This window comes from Scylla paramamosain, chromosome 1 (genome assembly GCF_035594125.1).
Source record: "Scylla paramamosain isolate STU-SP2022 chromosome 1, ASM3559412v1, whole genome shotgun sequence".
NCBI classification, from domain to species: domain Eukaryota; kingdom Metazoa; phylum Arthropoda; class Malacostraca; order Decapoda; family Portunidae; genus Scylla; species Scylla paramamosain.
In genome coordinates this window covers 16,810,305-16,819,491 of record NC_087151.1, presented here as the reverse complement: position 1 = coordinate 16,819,491, position 9,187 = coordinate 16,810,305, and positions in this window count along the sequence as shown.

The following is a 9,187-nucleotide window of genomic DNA, read 5'->3' as shown; positions in this document are numbered from 1 at the left end:
GAGAGAGGGAAGAGAGAGGGAGAGACGGGGAGAGGAGAGGGAGAGAGAGGGAAAGAGAGGGAGAGACGGGAGAGAGAGGGAGAGAGAGGGGGAGAGAGGGAGAGAGGAAGAGAGAGAGAGGAGAGACGTGAGGAGAGGGAGAGGGAGAGAGACGGGAGAGAGAGGGGGAGGAGAAAGAGGGGGAGAGGGAGAGGGGAGGGAGAGGGAGAGAGAGAGGGAGAAAGAGGGGGAGAGGGAGAGAGAGGGAGAGGGAGAGACGGGAGAGGAGAGGGAAAGAGAGGGAGAGAGATTGAAAGAGAGGGAGAGACGGGAGAGGAGAGGGAAAGAGAGGGAGAGAGAGGCAAAGAGAGGGAGAGACGGGAGAGAGAGGGAAAGAGAGGGAGAGACGGGAGAGGAGAGGGAGAGACGAGGGAGAGACGGGGAGAGGAGAGGGAGAGACGAGGGAGAGACGGGAGAGGAGAGGGAGAGGAGAGGGAAAGAGAGAGAGGGAGAGAGAGGGAGAGAGAGGGAGAGAGAGAGAGGAGAGACGTGAGGAGAGGGAAATGAGAGGGAGAGAGACGGGAGAGAGAGGGAGAGAGAGGGGGAGAAGGAGAAAGAGGGGGAGAGGGGAGAGAGAGAGGGAGAGAGAGAGGGAGAAGGAGAAAGAGGGGGAGAGGGAGAGAGAGGGAGAGGGAGAGACGGGAGAGAGAGGGAGAGACGTGAGAGAGAGGGAGAGACGGGAGAGGAGAGGGAGAGACGGGAGAGGAGAGGGAGAGGAGAGGGGGAGAGAAAGGGAGAGAGAGGGAGAGACGGGAGAGAAAGGGAGAGTGGGAGAGACAGGAGAGGAATACAAAGGAATACAAAGGAGAGGCAAAACAGCAACAGACCCTTTGGTCCTTGCAAGGCTGTTTGGTAACTACTTCTAACTAGCTACAGGGAAGAGAGACAGGACAGCATAGGAGAAGGCTCCTCCCCACCCACCACTCCCTCCAGCTTGCGCTGGCATGGAAATAGTTGGGAAAAGTACCATGCAGTATTGAAAAACTGCCATGGAAATTTTCATAGGAAAGGATGAAAGGAAGTTCTACTATTCACCCTACGGTGAACTCTATACGCCTATCTGAATGTTAATACAAGTTATATTAAAACTGGTGTAGAATAAGAGTTTATTAGTGTATTTAGTAATTATTCTGACAAGAAGAGAGCTTGTTGGGGATTTGCTTTTAAATATTTGTCTATTTTATTTTTGAATGATTCAATAGTATTGCTGTTCACAATTTCGGCAGGAAGTTTATTCCATATATTTACTATACGATTAAAGAAAAAATATTTTGCCTCGTGGGATTTAAAACGTTTGGTTGTAATCTTGAATCCATTATTTCTTGTTAGGTTAGAATGATCAATGGTAAAATATTTATGTGCATCAATGTTACTATATCCTTTGAAAATTTTGAACACTTCAATTCGGTCTCTTCTTATCCTGCGCTTTGTTAAAATAGGTTTAGTTCTTCCAGTCGTTCCTCATACGGCTTATTGCGCAATCTTGGAATCATCTTTGTGACTCTGCGCTGTATCTTTTCTAGTTTTTCAATGTCTTTTTTTGTAGTATGGGGACCAGAACTGTACACAGTGTTCTAGATGAGGGCGCACCAGTGAGTTATATAAGCAAGTATAACCTTTTCTGATTTAAATTCAAAGTTTCTTCCAATGAACCCTACTAATTTATTTGCCGTCTTTACTGTTTCTGTGCAGTGTTGACTCGGCTTTAGGTCGTTTGACACAACGACCCCAAGATCTTTTTTCTTTATCAGCACTTGACAGTGGCATGTTATTCATTACTTATCTCGCCTGAACGTTGTTGCTTCCGATATGTAGAACTTTGCACTTTTCTATATTGAATTTCATCTGCCATTTTTCTGCCCAGCTTGTTAGTTTATTGAGGTCACACTGCATTTCCTGCCATTGTGACACAGACGTTACTCTACTTGTCATTTTGGTGTCGTCTGCAAATTTACTTATTTTGCAGTTTATCCCTTCATCAGTATCATTTATGTACATTACGAAGAGTACTGGTCCTAATACAGAGCCTTGAGGAACGCCGCTATTTACCTTATGCCACTTTGACTCTTTTCCATTAATCACAGCAAGCTGTTTTCTGTCAGAGAACCAGTCTCTCAGCCATTTCAGGGTGTTTCCGGCAATGCCGTGAGCTTTTAATTTACTGATGAGTCTCTTATGGGGAACAGTGTCGAAAGCTTTCTGGAAATCAAGGTAGATAATATCAACAGCTTTTGTCTCGTCATACGAGTTAAATACTTCATAAAAGAAGTCTAGTAAGTTTGTTAAGCAGGAACGCTTGGTTCTGAAACCGTGTTGCGAATCCTTTATGATTCTATTTTCTTCTAAATATTTAACAATTTTATCTCTAATTATTGTTTCCATCAGCTTGCACACTACTGAAGTGAGACTGATCGGCCTGTAATTGGCTGGGAGAGATTTATTTCCTTTTTTAAAGATTGGCGTGACATTTGCTAGTTTCCATTCGTGGGGAACTTTACCCGCTAGTAAAGTTTTATTGAATAAAATTGTAAGCGGTTTCACGAGCTCATTTCTCGCTTCTTTAAGAAGCCTGGGTGATATCTTGTCTGGCCCGGGTGTTTTGTTTACGTTCATGCTCTTTGTGACTGAGAGGATTTAACTTTCTGTGATGGTGAAGTCTGGCAGCGTGGTGCCTCGTGACTGAGGCGTGGGGGTCGGCAGACTGCCCTGAACATCCTCAGTCGTGAAGACGGTTGAAAAGTACTCGTTCAGGGTATTCGCCATGTCTGTTTCGCTTATTATTTGTTTACCATTTTCTGTTATTAATGGACCAATCGTTGATGTTAAGACCCTTTTTGCTTTTACATAACTGTAAAATTCTTTTGGGTTCGTTTTACAAAACGAACCCAAAAATCTGAGCTTCGACAGATTTTTTTGCTGCATTTGATCAGCTTTTTAGTTTTTCTACGTAATCTGTCGTGCTCTAGTTAATCATCATTATTTTGTGTTAGTATGTATTTGTGGTACGCATTTTTCTTAGCCAGAAGGCAGTATCTAATTTAATTGTTCCCCCATTTCGGTTTGGTGTTTTTTACCTTCCGTCTGTTTCGTTGCGGTACACACAAAAACGTAGTTTCATTTAACTTTTTAGCAAACACTTCCCATGCGTTGTTAATGTCTGGTGTTCCCAGCAGTTCATTCCAGTCTATGGATGCAAGCTGCATGCGAAGTCTCTCAAAGTTAGCACGCCGATAGTCTGGCACTTTTTCTTTACTTTCGCTTACTTTAGCTTTGTCAAAATTTATGGAGAAAAGTAAGCTACGATGATCGCTGGAACTCAGTTCTGGTCCAATTTTTAGGTCTTTTACTGACTCTTCACCAGTTGTTAAAACAATATCTAGGATATTGTTACCTCTCGTCGGATGCATGACGTGCTGGTGGAGGGAGCTTTCAAGGATACACCCGTAGAGATGCTGGCCTGCTTGAGCCGTCAGTGGTTCACCCCACCTCGTGACTGGAAGATTAAAGTCCCCCATAATTATGCAATTATTAACGCAGCAAATGTCCGCGATAAGGTCATAAAGTTTTTCGTCTGTAGCGGGTGACTGGGCTGGAGGACGATAGACGAGACCTAATGTTATTTTACGAGATTTATTTTCTAACTGGATTAAAGTGACGTTTATATTAGCAATGGTTGGGGTTTGGAGTAAACAAGGATGAAGATTACTTTTTACGTAAAACATAACACCGCCTCCCGCACGGTGACTTCTCTCGCAGCTAAAAATGGTGTAGCCAGGGAGTGCGTACTCAGCTAAGTAATCCCTGCTTGATGAATTTATCCACGTTTCCGTGACGCCTATGATGTCGTAGTTTTCAAGATAAATAAGAGCTTGCAGCTCATTTAATTTATTCCGTAAACTACGGGCATTGAGGTAACAAGCTCTGATCTTGTCTGAACCTGTGGATGAAATAATTACGTTAGTGCTTACGACGCTGGTCCTGTTGCTGGCGCCCGCGCGTTTTTTGATCTGTGGAGACAAACTTTTTCATGGATTAATCTGCCCATCCTGGCTGCTCCCACAGTTCAGATGAAGGCCGTCTCTCTGGAAGAGTGTGTTCATTATAAAAATCGTTCCACATGTTAAGATACTCCACGTTTTCCTGTTGGCAGAGAGTCTTTAATCTGTTATTTATACTGAACGCAATGTTGTAGAACCTTGCGTTCGCGTTGATCCTCGGGAGAATGCCTGAAATTATAATATTATTTGATTTAGTCTTGTATTTGCGAATCATTTCCTTGTATTTCGCCATCAGTTCTTCTGATCGGGACCGCTGGACGTCATTTGTGCCGGCGTGGATAACATAAAGGGTGTTAGTAGTGGCGTCCTTGGTCGTGTCCTCGATGGCAGCAGTGATGTCCCATAGGGAGGCTCCAGGAAGGCAGTACCTCCTCCTGCGAGACGGGACTCTTCCACAAAATTCCACCAGCTGTCCTCGGACGATCGAATCTCCCACAAGCTTGGTCTCTTCCGGTTCATCTATCTGTTCAGTCAGGATAGAAAAACGGTTATATGTCGTGGTGGGGAGGTGAATGCGGCGAGTGAATTGTCTTGATCCATTCCTGAACGGGGTGAAGGCTGCGTCCTGTGAGAGGGAGGGATCAGGTGAGGTGAGGAGAGGCTTGGTGGGGGGGCGGAGCGTCGCTGCGTGGCAGGGGTCAGCAGCTGTTGTCTCGTGTCCGTGCCCGCGCCCACGCCTACGTTTGCTGTGATGAATTCCTGTAGAGAGTCAAAGCTGTTTTTTAATTCGGTATACCTTCTGTTTCCTTCTGCCACTGCTTCTTCAAGGTGTGATCGCGTGTCACACAGTCTGCAAACAGGCCTTGAGAAGTAGTCACTGAAGTACTGCTTGGCGAACCTCCCGCTGCAATCTCTGCAAGATTTCAAATGAGATGGCATTTTTAATGTAGTAGTATAGAATGTGAAGGCTACGACAGTTGGAGATGCGGAAATTTAAAAGTAATTAAGGGATTAGCGGTCAAGGGGCGCTGCGTACTAATCCGGTCTCTGGGGAGGCGATGGTGCGCAGGTGGGGCCAGACAACTCCCAGGAGAATTTCAGCTGTGGAGTCTCACAAGTTTCCTGTAATAAAATTATCACAAAACAAGGGAGAACAAACAATTTTCTCACAATAGGACAATTTAAAAATAGAGAAAGAAAAGTACACAAGCTACAAGCACAAAGACAATAAAAGTACTACTAGAAACACGAACAGGTGAAAACAGACGGAGACCTAGTACTGATATCTAACAAATGTATCACTGTGTTTGCGTCAAGAAGTGTTGTGTAATTTGTATGGAGTCTGAGCTGTACAGGAAAACATAACAGAACAGAACAGAAACAGGTAAAACAAAATAAACTTAGCGACTGGTTTAACGATATGGGAGAGAGAGGGAGAGACGGGAGAGAAAGGGAGAGAGAGGGAGAGACGGGAGAGAAAGGGAGAGAGAGGGAGAGACGGGAGAGGAGAGGGAAAGAGAGGGAGAGAAAGGGAGAGGAGAGGGAAAGAGAGGGAGAGAGAGGGAGAGATGGGAGAAGAGAGGGAAAGAGAGGGAGAGGAGAGGGAGAGAGAGGGAGAGAGGGGGAAAGATGGGAGAGAAAGGGAGAGAGGGAGAGACGGGAGAGAGAGGGAGAGAATCAGAATCAGAATCAGAATTTATTTCCATTATACAATGGTTATTCTTTAACATCTTATAGATAGAGATTATTAACACAGAAAACTAGTTAGATGTAAGTACTATATGCATATGTATTCGATTACACACTTATACATGTATACACATATACATACTCGCATATACACAATGAAATACACATACACACACGCATAGCGCACGCACGCACACATACACACACACACACACACACACACACACACACACACACACACACACACAGTTCGTAAACACACAGGCATACACAAAAGTGAAATACAATAGATCAAGAAAAGCGTACAAATTAAAAGATGAAAATTTATCACTAAAAGATTATAATTTAGAGTAAAACTGTAAAACATTGCATTAAAAGAAAAGAATATATATAAAAGCAATTAAAACTAAAGCAAAGACAATTAAACATTTGAAATACAATACCTTTAAAATAGTTAAAAGAATTACAACTGAAATTGTTGATGTCTTAAGTGTGCCATCAGACGTCGTTTAAACGAGCTACAAGAATTTGACATAAGTACATCAGACGGGAGACTATTCCAAAGACAAGGTCCTGCTACTGTAAGGGACTTTCCACCTAAACACGTTAAGTATTTTGGCACGTAAAGCTGTTGCTGTTGCCTTGTGTTTACAGCATGGTCGTTGACATCACACACTCTTGGTAGTGTAAATAGCCACTCTGGTAATTTTTTATTCATAATGTTGTATACAAACACACCCAATTCAAAGTAGTATTTTTGCTTCACTTTAAGCCAACCGAGCTCTTTAAGGTATGGGGTGACGTGGTCATGTTTCGTGGCTCCTCCCAGTGATACCTTTGCCGCAAAATTTTGTAATTTTTGTGCGCGACTGATCTGTGTTGAATTAGCCGCGCCCCATATGTTTATGCCGTAATAGAGCTGGCTTAAGATTAATGTTTGAATCACATTTATTCTACTACTTTTATCAAAGTTACTTTTTATTCTGTTAATGTACATTATTAGGCCGTAAACTTTCCTGCTCAATTCCTTAATGTGTTTGTCAAAGTTCATGTGAGTGTCAAAATATATACCTAAGTTTTTTATTGAATTACTAGGGAAAATAGGGTTACCGTCAACCAACATGTGCGTATCAGCAGAGATCTGTGATAAAAGTCCCCTAGTCCCAACAAACATACATTGAGTCTTTTTAGTGTTTAACAATAGACCATTCATGTTAAAATAAAGTTTGGCCTTCGCTATACATTCTTCGCCTCTTCGTATTAAACCGTGAATATCGTTAATGTCACCGGTATGGATAAATTGCGTGTCATCAGCATACTGAATAACCTGGCAGTTAGAGAAAAAATGAGAGAGATCATTTACATATATATTAAAAAGTATGGGACCCAGTACTGATCCTTGAGGAACTCCGTAAGTAACACTGCATTTTTCCGACATGCAATTTATAATTCGAACGGACTGTGTTCCGTCTTTAAGATAGTTGCTAAACCAGAAGGAGTCAATCATTAATTTTGAGCATTTTCTGAGTAAAACATTGTGGCTCACACTGTCAAAAGCCTTGGACAGGTCACACACTGTAATGAGAGACACTTTCTTTCTATCCATATTAGTATATAGTGTGTTGGAGAGTGTAAGAAGAGCAGTGTCTGTAGACAAGGATGACCTGGAGCCGTGTTGTGTGGTACTGAGAAGGTTATTCGTTTCTAAATATTCGGTAAGCTGTGATGCAACCACCTTTTCTAATATTTTAGACACTACAGGCAGAAGAGAAATAGGGCGGTAGTTTTGTGGTTCGCATTTGTTCCCAGATTTGAACATCGGAACAACAACAGAGTGTTTCCAAGACGTGGGAACAATCCCTGTTGCTATGGAAGTATTCAGTATGCAGGTGAGGTAGCTGACGATCACTGGGAGGGAGTCTTTTATATATCGAAATGGGATGCCATCAGATCCATATGAGTTGGTGTTCTTCATGTGTTTTATCATTAATGTTACTGTTTCCCAGGTTGTGGGTGAGGGTCGGAACATTGTGTCTGGAGTTTCATAATTTAAAATATTTGTAACATATTGTTGACCATTATCATAATGTATTAAGCTTTGACGTGATTTTTGGAAAGTTTCACTCCCAACCTTGCTGAAGTATTTATTAAAATGTTCAGCTCGTTGTTTTGTACTCTCCTCCCCATCATCGTCACTAACCGGTAGTATAACAGTTTTCTTTTTGCCATCTGGTACTAGCTCTCTAATAATTCTCCAGGTTTCTCTACTGTTACCCTTGCTATCTTCGAGATTTTTAATATTATGTTCAGACTTAGCTTGGTGCAATGCAGACTTAACTTCTCGCTTTAAATTTTTATAAGAATTTTGCAGATCAACATTATTTCTATGTTTACTTAAACTCCTCTGTACACAGTTTCTTCTATGAATCAAAGATCTTATATTCTCAGTCATATATGGAGCGAAAGGTCTTTTTACTTCCTTGGTTACCAGAGGTGCACATTCATCCAGGCATTTGAGAAAGGTCTCGTTAAATATGGTAACCTGATCATCAACGTTATCAGTATTAAATATCTTATCAAGTATATGACATTGTAATAAAATTAAGTTACAAAATACATCAGAGGAGTAATTTTTAAGTTGCCGGAAGGTTTTCACAATTGGCTGCCGCTTTGGCTTACTTACATTTAGTGTGACAGTGATGAGGTCATGGTCACCTATAGGGCAAGGGATGACATCATTAGAAAGAGCTAAAGCTGGTCTGTTGGTTACAATTAAATCAATTAGTGTTGCAGAGCAGGAAGCTGTTCTTGTGGGTTTGTCAATTAGTTGTGTTAAATTAGCATTAAAAATAACATTTTCCATCTTATTGTCCTTCGATAAAATATTAGTTAAAATCGCCTAGTACATAAAAAGCCTTATTTCTTAGAGCAATGAATTTAAAAATTTCGTCTATGTAGTTGAAAGTGTCCACTCTAGAATGTGGATGACGGTATAAACAGCCAACAATAAAAGCAGGCAACTTGCGACATTGTACTGTCAACCATAAATCCTCCACACCTTCGGGTTTGTCTATCAAGGTAGTGTTAATTTGCGTTACTGTAAGATAATTCTTGACATAAATACAAACTCCTCCTCCTCTGCCTTTGTCACATCTATAAAGAACATAATTAGGTATATTTACATATTCATCAAAAACATCAGGAGTGAACCATGTTTCAGATACGCACAATATGTCTGTGTTTCTTTCTTCCAGTAAGAGACATATCTCCTCTTTATGGGCCAAAACACTTTGTGCATTAATATGATCTATCGTAAGATTGTTCCTTTTATCAACATTAACTACACCGGCGGCACCTTCTTCGCCAAACCCCTATGTGCTGTAATAATGACATAACCTTTGTTTATGCCCTAACTGGTTACATAGTCCACATCTCGGCAAGTGGTCGAATCTACAGTTTTC